The sequence below is a fragment of the Thunnus thynnus genome, chromosome 23 (assembly GCF_963924715.1).
Source record: "Thunnus thynnus chromosome 23, fThuThy2.1, whole genome shotgun sequence".
Lineage (NCBI taxonomy): Eukaryota > Metazoa > Chordata > Actinopteri > Scombriformes > Scombridae > Thunnus > Thunnus thynnus.
This window is the reverse complement of record NC_089539.1, coordinates 8,005,764-8,018,714: the sequence shown is the minus strand read 5'-3', so window position 1 is coordinate 8,018,714 and position 12,951 is coordinate 8,005,764. Positions and strand designations below refer to the sequence as shown.

Sequence of the window (12,951 nt, the reverse complement as noted above, 5' to 3'; positions counted from 1 at the left end):
TGATCTAGAATCCTACTCTTTCTATTTCTGTACAGTGGATGCCTTTGCTGTATATGTCATCACTAGACACAGGAACCTGGTTGATGAAGTTATAACTCTAACCACGTTACTGTGCAGTGGTGAGTGCTAGACTGTTTATTACATCATTTCCATATAAACTGGTGAAAACTAATTAGAAAAATCACATGACTCTGAACTGTGCAGTGTTCAAACACTTAAAAAAACAGAAGATTACTGCCAGTGAGCAGGGTATACAGAATCTTGTGTGCATGTAAATGCACTCGGTGAGTGTTGCACTAAAGAAATATGCAGTTAGACCCAGATTTTTGTTCCAAGCTGATTATTCTGATAAAAAGAATTCTTATTGGCATTGGTTCGGATGCTTGCTGTCTCTAGAGGACTCTGTATACAGCTATTTATGCGCTGTTTGAATAATGATGTATTTGCTGCTCAATATAAGCTGGTGTATACATAGACAAAAGGATCCTGGGTTACTTGAAAGCAAAGGCAAAGAAGTCACATTGAAATGATGTCTACTGCTCAGTTAGAACACTGTCGAACCAACCAGAAGTGACATGTAAGGCACAATGAGCCTGAAGACGAGAGAGAGCTGGTCCAACTTTCTCTGCTTAATGAACTTACATCCTGTGAGATTAGCGTCAGCTTATTTTTTTATATTTTCCTTTTCACAGACAAAGTTAATTTCCACAGTCTCTGTCAAACAACGTTTTCAGTGCTTGCCATTGTTTAATTAAGAGGAGGTGTGCTACACAAGAGCACGCACACTCTGGCTGGATGAAGGAACTCCTCCGCTGGGACTTCATTCGGTTTGAGAGACTCGCGTGGGTGGAAGAGAGGAGATACGCTTGCCAGAGAAACGTACAGTACTCCACCAACACACTGAATGCCCTGGGGGAGTTAAGGCAAAGAATTCCTCCTGGATTTTCTTTTTCAGTCTCTTGCTCTCTCGCTTTCTTGTCCCCCCCCCCTCCCCCTCCTTCTCATTTGGTCGTGGTAATTCATCATGGAATATCAAAAGCATTCAAAGCTCCGGCACAGAAATGAAGGCTTCGGAGCCCGTGTATAATTGGTTTCCGTGAGGTGCCACCATCCCTATTGAACCTTCTTGACTCCCTGTCCCTAGCAGTGGCAGTATGTATGATAAAGAGACAAGAAAACCCCTGGAGACATGGAGATCATGACGACTGAGAGAGGACGGAGAAACCATGGCGTTTCCAGAACATTCATGAAATTACAAGCTTTTGATTTGCTTTAGTCCTTTTCAACAGTTTTTAGCACATGGCATCCTTTTGAACACAGGGCAGAGGAGATTCTTGAGTCAGACGGGGCCTTAAAGAAAGACCTGACAAAATCGCCTTATATTTTCCAGACCTTTAGATAAAATGAATATACAATATAACAATACTAATGACAGAAGAAAGATAGAATATTTATATTAGACATGAACAAATCTTTTAAATTGTCCACTTACATTTTGAGTATTCTTCCTAAACATGGAAGTCATTATATAATTGAGTTAGTTAGAAAAATAGGTTTGACAAGACAGGCTCGCCATGCTAGCTTTCCTTAGCAATATGATCAGTATCACTCATTCAAACAGGTAAAACTGAGTAAGAGCAAGCCCTGCACTCCTTGAAGGATATTTAGTAGAATGTTTACCCTGTTGTTAAATCTGTTAATGTTAAGCTTAATTATGTAAAACTGCACAAATATGTCAACTTGGGCACAGCACAACAAGCAGCCTACTAGCTGCCAACTAGCAGACATTAACATTCATTTGGAGTCATCTTTCTGGCTGCCTGATGAATGTAAGTCCAGTAGTCAAATTTGATGAGAACGATGACACTGACCCAAAACAGTAAAGTTGTGGGCCATTACAGCTGCCCCCTAAAAGTCACCGAGTCGATGCATCAGTCGAAAAGCCCCTCAGTCGACTCGTGTTAGGTCTGTTGAATCACTGGGTCTTTTTCTTCTTATCGTGCCATGTCATACTCTGAGTAAGACAGGGTGACAGCATGACAGGCTGTAAACTTTTAGATTCTTGTCTCTAAATGACCTCAATACATAACTGGATTGGAATGGACTGACTGTTTCCTGCTCCAAGCTCTTAGCTCTGGTGTGAAATGCAATACATTTAACCGTACCAGCGTCTCTACAGCCTCATCTACTGTCCAGTGTGACCGACTCTTCAGCTGACAGCGGTGTCAGCAGCTGGCAGAAGAGATGTTCTATGCTATGCTTGGATTTTATAATTGAACTAGTACCAGTGCGCACACTTTTTACTTCTGACTGTGTGATAATCTGACATTTTCATGTCACAAATGATTAAAAAAGTAATTAAAACACAAATCTTACAGGTAAGACATGAGACTCATGTAGGCTATTATATCAGTTTAGTGTGGGGCAGTTGCTCTGCATGTGTGCTTGATTTTACTGTAACTGCAGTAACTGGGCAGAGACATGAATAATACTTTTCACGGGAGGCTGTATTGAAGAAAATATTTAGAACTATAAGAACATGTATGTAACAAGGTAAATATAGAGAGATATACAGTACATACAGATGAGAATGCACGTCACCCCCATACATTGGTCTACATCAGTCTGAAGTGCTGACTCTGAGTCGACTGTTTAAAAAAAAAAGTGGAATATGAAACGGAATATGTCAAGCTGCCTAATACCACAGTGACAGATGATAAGCAACTCAAAAAGACAAACAGGCTGTTGTAGAAATGCTAACTGATGGAGAAAATTATTTTTGACTGCTTCCAAGAGCCTGGTAGGAAAGTGTGTGAGTATGTAACTATGCTATGATGTAAGTTTTATTCAAAAAGTAATGTTAACGTTATTTTTCCAGTTGCAGTTGTTGGAAAAGGGGGTGTTGTCTTATAATCAGGGTCATCTTATATTTGGGCCAATACGGTACTAGCACCAATCAGTGTGGTAGAGGGCAAAGGATTGAAAGAGCTAGTCGGCACAAATATGTTATGCTACTGTGACTAAACACATTGAAAAAGACTTTGAGGAGAAGAAGGATGAGCTAAAAGTCAAGCTAACCTGGGCAGCAAAGCTAGCTCTAACCACTGACTGCTAGACAACTCCCACAAACAAAAGCTACATCACAACTTTTCTTAAAAATTAACCAGTTAGTTACCAGTTGATGGGTGTCGAAAGTAAAATTAACCGAATCTGACATCTCTACCCTAACCCTAACGCAACCACTTCAGGCCTTCCTCCAAACCTGTGGTAATGCCCTAGATTTGGCAGCAGTATTGTAATCTTCAAAGGTGACTAATTTTGGTCACTATTTCCAGTAAAAAAGAAAAAAACAAACAAAAAGCTTCATTTTATATATTTTATATATTGAGCCAATATTGAGATATTCAGATATCTCTGAAACTAGGGCTGAAATGCCTTGTATCCATGGAATGACAAAAATCAGAACTTGTCCTAGAGCTAAACCAAATACATTGTTGGAAAGGTCTTGACTTGGAAAGAACACATAATAACTGACAAACTAAACACCCTCTGTGTAATTTGACCAACAGGTTTAACTAAAGAAAACAGTCATGGGTAGTGCTTCAGAGAAGTTGTTCAAGGGTCTATGTCTGAACACAGCTTCTCAGAATACAATGCATTTTAATGCCAAAATTGTCTTAAAGTATTGCGTTTTTCACTGAGAATAAAAGGAGTGGAAGCCTTTTTTTGTTTGTTTACATAGAAAGAAACTTGACAGTCACATGACAGCACATGCCTGATAACAGGCCTTCTGTGCTTACTGGGCTCCATCAACACTGGCTCACTGAAATAAATGGGTGATAACAACCTAGTAGTAGGTTTAATGGGCCTCTACTAGCCCATATATTTTTTTTATATCACGGTCCACATAACAATTCGACCCATTTTAAGTATAAAAATATTGATTGACTGCTTTAAGTAGCCAGGTTAAGAAGGGAATTCTGATTGCCTGTCAACATAAAAAGTCACTGAGGCTGCTTTGAAGTACCTGACCACTGTTGTAATATTGTGTGCTAAACTGCTGATGTCTGCTTCTACTTTTAATCACAATAAAGACAGCACCAGAGCTGAGAGCTTCTTGAGTCTCAGCGACTGCAGAGCGCCAACGGCTCCGAACACCATCTGTGACTTTGGCCAGACAGTTCCTGTTCCCTGGCGCGATCACAGAGATAACACACAGCACCGCTGCACCAACACTTCCAGTCAGGCTCTGACAGTCATCTCCAGCCAGCAGTGGGCTCCATTCCTTCCTCTCTCCAAAATGCTGAGGAGGGTAAGACAATGTGCCTTCTGGTTTTAACTGAGAGTGCTGCAGAGACGAGAGAGGCAAGCCAATAAAGTAATCCAGTCTTGTCATTCTTGTGGAAAGGTCCTGAAAGTTTGGACATCCCAGGACATCATTAGGACCTGCACTCAAGTCTGAACAGGGGATTACTGGATAAGGGTCTGGCTCACTTGTAACACTTCACAAAACTGGAAATTACCAATGATCCAGTAAGGCACAAATCAGGAACTAACTGCTTATTGATTAATAAATAACAAGTAGGCTCTGAATAACTCAGAGAATGCTAGATACTATGATAATTACAAATAATTATTATAAAAAAAATTACAGTTGTGCAATATTATACCTGGAAAGTTTGATGTGAAGTATCATGTGATTTTAGACACAGCCATGGTCTCCACACACTAATAATCCAACCTAGACCACTACTGCTTGTAGCTAACTCAGTCAGTTATGGTAAATCTTTTTTTTTTTGGTATTTTTGGGGTTTTTTTCTAAGTAGTTTGGGGGCATTTTTGTGCCAGAAGAGAAGTGACGAGAAAGGAGGGAGGACATGCAACAAAGATCCAGTATGTTGTGATAACATGGCTAAACCCCTAGGCCATCAGGATGCCCCATCACTCAGTTCATACTTTTTTTTATTTAGGTACTGCAATAATTAATGCCACAAATCCAGCACAGCAAGCATGCAAATCAGTCGTCAATGTCCTTAATTACTAAATTAAGTAAGGAATAAAAGCCGTAACTTTTTGCAGCTGTCCCTGAAGTTGCTAAAACCTTCTGTGTAATTTGACCAACAGGTTTAACTTAAGAAAACAGTCAAGGGTAGTGCTTCAGAGAAGTTATTCTAGGGTCTAAGTCTGAACACAGCTTCCCAGAATACATGCAGGTGAGTGCAGGTTCAAAACATGCATAAGATTCATTAGCTGGAGCATTATTTTAATTTTCACAGGTTGGATCATTTTGTGATGGGTAGGATATATCCTGGCAACGTTGGCTTTTGATAATATTGAAATGGCGAATCATAAGGAGCATTTCCAGTGGCTGTATTTAGTTTGAATCCTTTGACTGAGCTGTTGTGGTGTGTTTGATTGTGTGTGTGTGTGTTTGGGTGGAAGAAGGGGATATCTTGTCATTTGGCTGATGCTTACAGGTGCTTATAATGCAGCACTCTCAATGAGAGAGCCGGCGCGCTGTGGAAATGAGCGGTCATTAATGTATCACAGTTGTAGCCTGGTGTCCACTTGAGCGCCGCTGCTCGCCAAGGTTTCTGTCTGCAAAACAAACAGGCTGACTGCTGGAGTGAGGGAATCAATGCTGGAAAGCTGTGCCTCTAAATAAATCCCATGGCTTCACGCAGTCATGAATAGACAGCGAACAAAGGGTTAGTAAAAGGGGGTCGGGATTTAATGTCATTCCTCCGTATGTTGGTTTGAGCAGCAGGGGACATATTCATTAGCAACCCTGTTGTCCAACTCCTCAAACACTGTTAATGAGGAGCTGCCGTGTTACTCAGTATAAACATGGTCTCACTAGAGTACACGTTCTTGCTGACATCAGTCACCTTCAATCTGGTTGTGTCTAATTCATAAAAAATGACACGTGTACTTCCATGTTCTTTGGACAAAATGGCATGAATACATGTGCCGGATTGAGTTTTAAAGTCTGATATATTCCCGAATTTAATTCAAATCTTATAGGTGAAAAGAGTAAGCTGCATGAAGTGATATCACTTGAGGCAGCATATGTTGAGGCTGAAAACTACAAGTTTGAAAATGTAAAAAATCTGGTGGTGTGAAGTTAGAAAGAAGTGAGTTTGCCAAACATCTGTAACCAGCTCCTTAATCTCTGGTAGCTAGCAGCTCGAGGTTATATTAGCTGCTCCACAACACACCCAAATCTGTATAGTTGAGTGAATCTAGTTGAATTGCATTGTGGATAATGTGGGCGCCAGGTTTTGACAAGGAAGGAGAATGCATGGAATAAAAAAGGTGATCTGTTTTCTGCTAGCCAGTTATGGTAGTTCTCAACAAAGTAATTAGTAAATATAGGAAAAGTATGGTGTGTTTCAGCACACTAGCAATGTATTATAAAGACAAGAATGCTATGAAAGAGTTGAATTTGCAATCTGTCAGTCAACTCAATATGGCCACGTCTGTGGAGCTAAGGCTAGCATAGTGAGTTTGAGCTCTCTGAGCGAACAAGCTAACTGGGTGGCTACACTGCATTTTCCTAGGTTATAGTAGATAACAAGGGTACAGAATTAGCATGTTCCTCTTAAATCCTAGATTTTTCATTGGGCTTCAATCTGACGTTAGCCTCACCAAACTAGACTACAAATCTTAGCTTGTTTTGCCTTCAAAGCTCAATAGGAATTTACATTTTTAGGCGAATTGTCAGTGCAGAGACCAAAATAATTCAGTCTTTCACCAGATAGAGCCATAAACCTATTATGCTGCTCAGTTTAAATTCAAAATACAGTAAATGGCCAGGGGTCCAGCGGCTTAAATGATTCTCAATATGTGCTATCCAGGTGAGGCCCTTAGTGTGTTATGCTTGCTCTTGATACTTGGCTGTTAAATAAAGAAAGACTGGAGAAAAGTTCAGACACACTTAAGGGGACTGTGCTTTTGACAACAGTGTTATCTTTAGAATCACTTCTTTAATGCACTTTTACAAGCTTTTCTATAAAACAAACTGCGTTTATAAAAATATGCCAGTGTTAGCCAAAACAAATTTGTTTTCATCTGGCCAGATGTTATTAATGCACTAAATCCCAAAGTGCCTCTGCTGTTCTGACCCGCCGCTGCAGGTAGTTGATTGCATTCCACTTGCATCCCAGATGTAATATATTCTCTGATTAGACAGAATGAAAAACAGCCAGACTGAGAACCACTGAATTACCACTTATATAACATTAAACAAAATAATTAATATATTGATCTTATGGTAAGATGTTTTCATTTATACTATTTGTTTTGTGATGTCAGGTCTGTGAAAATAACTAATCAAAATCCCAGTCATTCACATGGATCAGCTGGTGGACTCACACCAGTTTGTCTCTTTAGAGGATGTTGAACCTGTGCCTCAACCGTGGCAGCAACCTCTGTTACGCTTCTGCGGTTCCTGCAGCAGCATCCTTCTCCCCTCCCCCCTGCAGAAACCAGCCTTGCGTCCAAATAGAGTTGTAGAAACAAGAGAATCCGGGGCTTAAAGAACAAAAGAAGAGGCCAAGTTCGAGCGAGACGGAGAGAGTCGACGAGATTAGAGCCGTCAATCCCGGCATCTTTAGCACCTAGCGAGGCCTCCTTGTGGGATCAACAACAAAGTTGTAATAGAGGCAAAGGAACTTTTCTAGTCCACCGCCGCACTCCGCCACCCTGCCCACTTCCCTCCCATCTCAGTCTCTCAGCAGCACCAGGACTGGGGTTGAGAGGGGTTTAGGCGGGGTGAGTGGGTGGGTAAGCAGTACGTTCAAGAACTTTCCCTGAACTCTCGCCGGCTTTGTGTCTCCTACTTTCATCTCAGGTCACTGTCAGTAGAGGGTTTATCTCGTTAAAAGTGGCCCTAAGATGAAACAGGGACCACTGTTGCTGAACACTAAGGGCCAGGCCTCCAGTGCTGGGTGGGGGATAGCTTTTCTTCTTCAGATACCTTAGAATGAGGTTTTTCTTTGTACTAAATATGGGTCATTTAGTCCTGAGATGCAGTAACCCCACCGTCTCTACCTGATTAATTAACTTGTGACTAGAAAATTCCACAAAGCGTGAAATTGTAAGGAATAAAATGGATTGTGCACAGAGGAAAAAGAGCTTTGAAAATATCTAATACCATATTTTATTCCTCATAATTGAATGAGTTAAATAAGAAAATCAACCACAAGGGAATAGAGGGAGAAACTCTATTATTATTCTGTAGCCGGGCAGATACAGTGGCAAGTCATACTGGGAGAATATATCTCACCCGGGGCTGGATGAATACGAAGCCATTCCTAGACGACATGTTTGGATCAGTCAGATAAAGACACTGTCAGGAAACAAAGATGCTGACAAAATTGACAAAAGACACATTCGTTCAGTTCTGACGTTCCGCCAGAAATCTGACAGTTATTGAAATGACTTGCTTTTATGGAAAGCCTGTGTTTTCTCACTCACGTGTTATTTTGTTATTGTCAATCTCCTCTCGCTATTGTTGTCACAAGCCTGGTTTTATGATCACAAATTCATCCCAGGCTGCCCAGATAATAAAACTGTAGCAGTGATGGTAGACACAATGGCCAAGCAAATGACTATCAGAGACTGCACTTTATCTAGTGGCTGTCTGCCTTTCCACACACAGGTACGTTTGATGACACTGATGGCTCACTCAAATCATTAATGCCATCCATTTGTCTGCTTTGTTGTAGTGGATGTAATGCTCAGCAGCATCTAATTTGCTCTTGCTTTTACCAATTTTCAACCAATTTTTAGCTTCACAATAGAATCAGAAATTTCTGTCTGAAGGCAGACAATGAGGAGACGGCTTTGAGGAAAAATTATTTCTACAGACATTATGCAGTGCCAGATGCCTCAGTGTTCATTGTATCCATACCTCTTTAATTTGGTCGCTAAACCTCACTGGAGCACAATGCAAAGCTGTTCACTTCTCTGAAAGCAAAGGTTTAACTTTTTTTTTTTTTCACAAAACTGGTGCTGATATGAATCGGTGAGTATAGAATTAGCAATAATAGTGCTACAACTTCCTACTTTTTGCCTTCATGTCAGTTGATTGTCCTCTAAATTTTGTGATTGTGATTGACTGTAAGAGCTGAATCTACATTATGCATTGGAGCATTTCATTATTTCAGAGGATAGTTCAATTTGAAAGAATATTTTTAAATCACCAGCAAAATCTGGAGGTCATAGGTCAGGTATGGGTGGAAAAAGTAAGGTCTTGTTTTCTTGTACTTGCTGCCTTCATGTAATTTATGTTAACTATTTGGTTTCCAATGGGTTTTTTAAAAAGGTGAAAGAGGAATAGATTGGCTCGGGGTCCAACAAGGCAATTCCCAGCAAGGCTGCAAACTGCAAAGATTAAAATTTTGGGAGATATGCGGCAGTTCATGAGCCAGCAGTAATTAAGTTTTTGGATAAACGTACAAGATTGCAAAGACATGGGGGTTGGGGTTTGAATCCTTTTATGCCACTTCACTTTGTGCTATTGATGGTATACAGATGCAAGTAGCTTTTAAAGGTGCAATCACTTTTGATATTCTGGTTTAATTGGTGTTTGTTGCATGATCGTCTGACCATTTTTATTTCCTTGTTGGACTTGGTTGTTGTAGCGAAGCCGGTGCATTCTCTGATCTAAGCCACTTTAGGAATAATATGACCCATGTTGTAACCTTTAATTATTTATAGCCGTTCCCTTGGATGTTTGAGATCAGAGGTTGTTGTGATGATATATTAAGCAGGGCAGGGGATGTATATTGACACAGAGCCACAGGAAGTAAAGCGTTGCATCTACAGTATAACCGGGATGCATCCCTCCCGCTTCCTTTGTCTTATCCACACGTAATCCAAGCCTGCACTGTGAGGGATGTTTCACCGAGCTCAGGGGAACATGCCAAACAGGCGTAATCCATCTTTGTGCTAATTAGAGATGTCTCCATTTTATTGGCGTGAGAAGGACCAGATACTGTTTATAATGTCAGCTTTGGTTGGTGTACGTGCTCTAGGATCTATTCCTCATCAAATTTCCGATAACTAAATATAGCGATAACACCCCTGAGGGCAGTCTTAATGACATTAATGGGTACAACAGCGATGCATCACTGTAGCACCTATATGAATGTCCTCAGGGGGGTTTCATCATTTAAGCAGCGCTTACCAATGCATGTGGTCTAACTGAAAAGTTTCCTTTACAGCAGTGTGCTTGGAAATCATCAGTATGGTGAACACGTCTTTAGGCAATTACATTTGTTGGATGAAACTACAGCACCTGTTGATTAAATAGAGTAATAGCAGCCATGCCTCATATTTATTCTGAGCATTTTATTTTTCCATTTCAGCTTTTCACAGCTACAGTACCATGTGCCCAGCTGCCACAACACGTAGCAGAGATTCATTTAAAGGAATGATTTTAAGTGACGGGAAGCCCCGTCCACACTGTTTGTTTGACAGGTGATTTGTGGGAAATGCAGTGCATAAACAATAATGAGCACTCACATCAAAAAGAGAAACAAAAATAAACCAAGCACAGATCAACATACTGAAACCACTTAAAGCAAAAGCTCAAACTTTTGTTCGATATCTCAGAAAAACCAAATAGTGAAAATCATCTTCAAGCCCACATAAACCCACTGCACCTGTCAGAAGTAATCACAATGTATAAAGCGAGTGCAATAATCTGAGTATGCTGATTTGCAAGGTGGGTGATGTAGCATATTAAGAATTCATTATCAAAGCTGTAATTCAATGTAACCATTTGTTTTATAACAAAAGTACAATAATGAAAGCAGACATCTACATCATATTCATTTGCACTACTCATATACAAAGTCCTACAGGAGTTTAAGATATAATGGAATCGTCTGGGAGCTTGTGGGTGTGTGGTAATTGACTTTTTCACAACACAACCTTTACAATAGTTTTACCTAAACAACTGGTTTGTCCCTTGTACACTGATCTATAACATCCTCAACTGTGTTTAAGACAGATTAGAGAAGACAGAGTAGCAAATAATTTCATGGGTTGAGTTTATATACAGTTGATGAAGGCAAGGATCTTCAGTTTTCACAGTGTTGGGAAAATTTAACTGCAGTTAAAAATCTCAAATTTAACTAAAGAAATACAGTTGTAGTGATAAAAGCTGTATAAATCAGTAAGTTATTTTCATATTAACATTTCCGTTCAGCTCTATGGGGTGTTTTAGTGACTTTCAGCTCATTGTTTCGTTTTTTCAACCTTGTCTCAAGCCACAGCAGGAAGCTGTTTTCAGTAGTTGGTGGAGACTAAAACTGAGCTAAAAATTAAGTATATATTGGGTTTTCATTCGGCTGCTGGCTAGAAACACAACTTCATATTAATAAATGCTACTGTACATGTTTGCTGGATGTGCAAATATGCAATTGTGTGCTAACACATTTGCCACAACAGCTCACTTACTTAAAATACTTACTTAAAATTATAACCATATAGCCTTCTCAGGCATCCCTCAATTTCCCGCTCACATTCGGAACAGTACATTAGGATGGACTTGATGTTGCTGTTATATAGATGGACTTTTGTTTCTGAGCTGTATTGTTTGGATGTTAAGATGTTGCTGAGTTGGGAAAATGTACTTTGGGCTTTCCCCAATCTTCCTTTGTCTTTCTGTGTCACACTGTCTTTGCTGATGAGGCTGACTTAATAAGTGAGGTTGTCCACCAACTCAAGATTTGTTTTGTTTTTCAAGATTATTTTTTAGCATGTTTTTTCCTTTATTTGATAGGCAAAAGTGCAGAGAGACATGAAATAGGTTTAGACAGAGGGGTATGACATGCAACAAGTCGGTGACATTGACGTAGTTATGTGGCATGCTTAACCAGTAAGCTACCGGGGCACCCAAACTCAAGTTTAGGTTAGTTTAAGCCTGATCCAAGATGCGAGAGGAGAGTGCAGATCACTGGGTTGTAGTTGTGGCCATCTGAGTTTAGATGAAGACCAATTAGAACTGGTTACTCTGATGAGTGAAAATTCAATATCATTTAACTTTTGTGAACTTTTCTAGATATATAGAAGAAATTCACAAGCTGCTGTTTGTTTGCATTCAAGTCACGAACAGATGTAGGTTTCACAGCTGAGACAAAGTAAAGTTTCAGACTGGAGTTCCCAGGCTTTACTTAAAAGGATTTCAACACACAGCAGAGAGAAGGCTACTGCAAATCAACACTTCTAACAGCTATAGCCTTTATTATACCCACAGAAACGTAAAAATAATTCCACTACACCAGGTGTCTGGTGAGTCTCATTTGTCATTTGCTGGCTTGATGAATGCATCAGAGGATTTCCTATTGCTGGTTCTGAGGCGAAATCATAAAAAATTGCAGCATTCATTAGTTGTGTATCACGCATATATTGAAATGTCATACAGCCTATTGTGTTGCACCAGGAAAACAAATTACATGATCAGATGAAATATTTCCTGTACAGTATGTTGGCACCTTAACAAGCGACATTCTCCACTTTTCAACATATTTCATCTGTCCTGCAAATTCCATCATCAGCGTGTGATTTACATTCATATCTGTAGTTCACTCTGTAACATGTAATTGTGGCAGGTCCTTTTGTTATGTAAAACAATTACATGAAATTAAAGTACAAAACTGTTGATAGCATCAACGGTTTACAGTGGGTCTGTAATGAAATTTCTTTTCCCAGAGAATCGATGAGCTCCATTCCCCTGGTGGACTGTGTAATTACAAAACCCTCATTAGATTATGAAACTATACAGCATATGGTGAGAGGAGGAGATTCCTTTGATGTGCTCTTGTAATGACTGCAGCAAAAAAGAAAAAAAGAAGAGAGAGAATTGCCTGCCTTTACTTCATTTGGATCTTTTGAAAGAAATCAAAGCTTTGAAAGCAAGGTTTTCTGTATTTGCAGCTC

At 39.9% G+C, this 12,951-nt stretch overlaps 1 long non-coding RNA gene across 1 annotated transcript in view; it reads left to right on the top strand.

The window, feature by feature from the left end:
* Nucleotides 1-5,074, top strand: part of LOC137175906 (uncharacterized) — a 7,579-nt gene extending 2,505 nt beyond the window's left edge. Inside the window, exon 2 of the long non-coding RNA XR_010925745.1 lies at nucleotides 4,095-5,074. This is a non-coding gene — a long non-coding RNA (uncharacterized lncRNA). The remainder of the gene's footprint in view (nucleotides 1-4,094) is intronic.
* The last annotated feature ends 7,877 nt before the right edge of the window (nucleotides 5,075-12,951 follow it).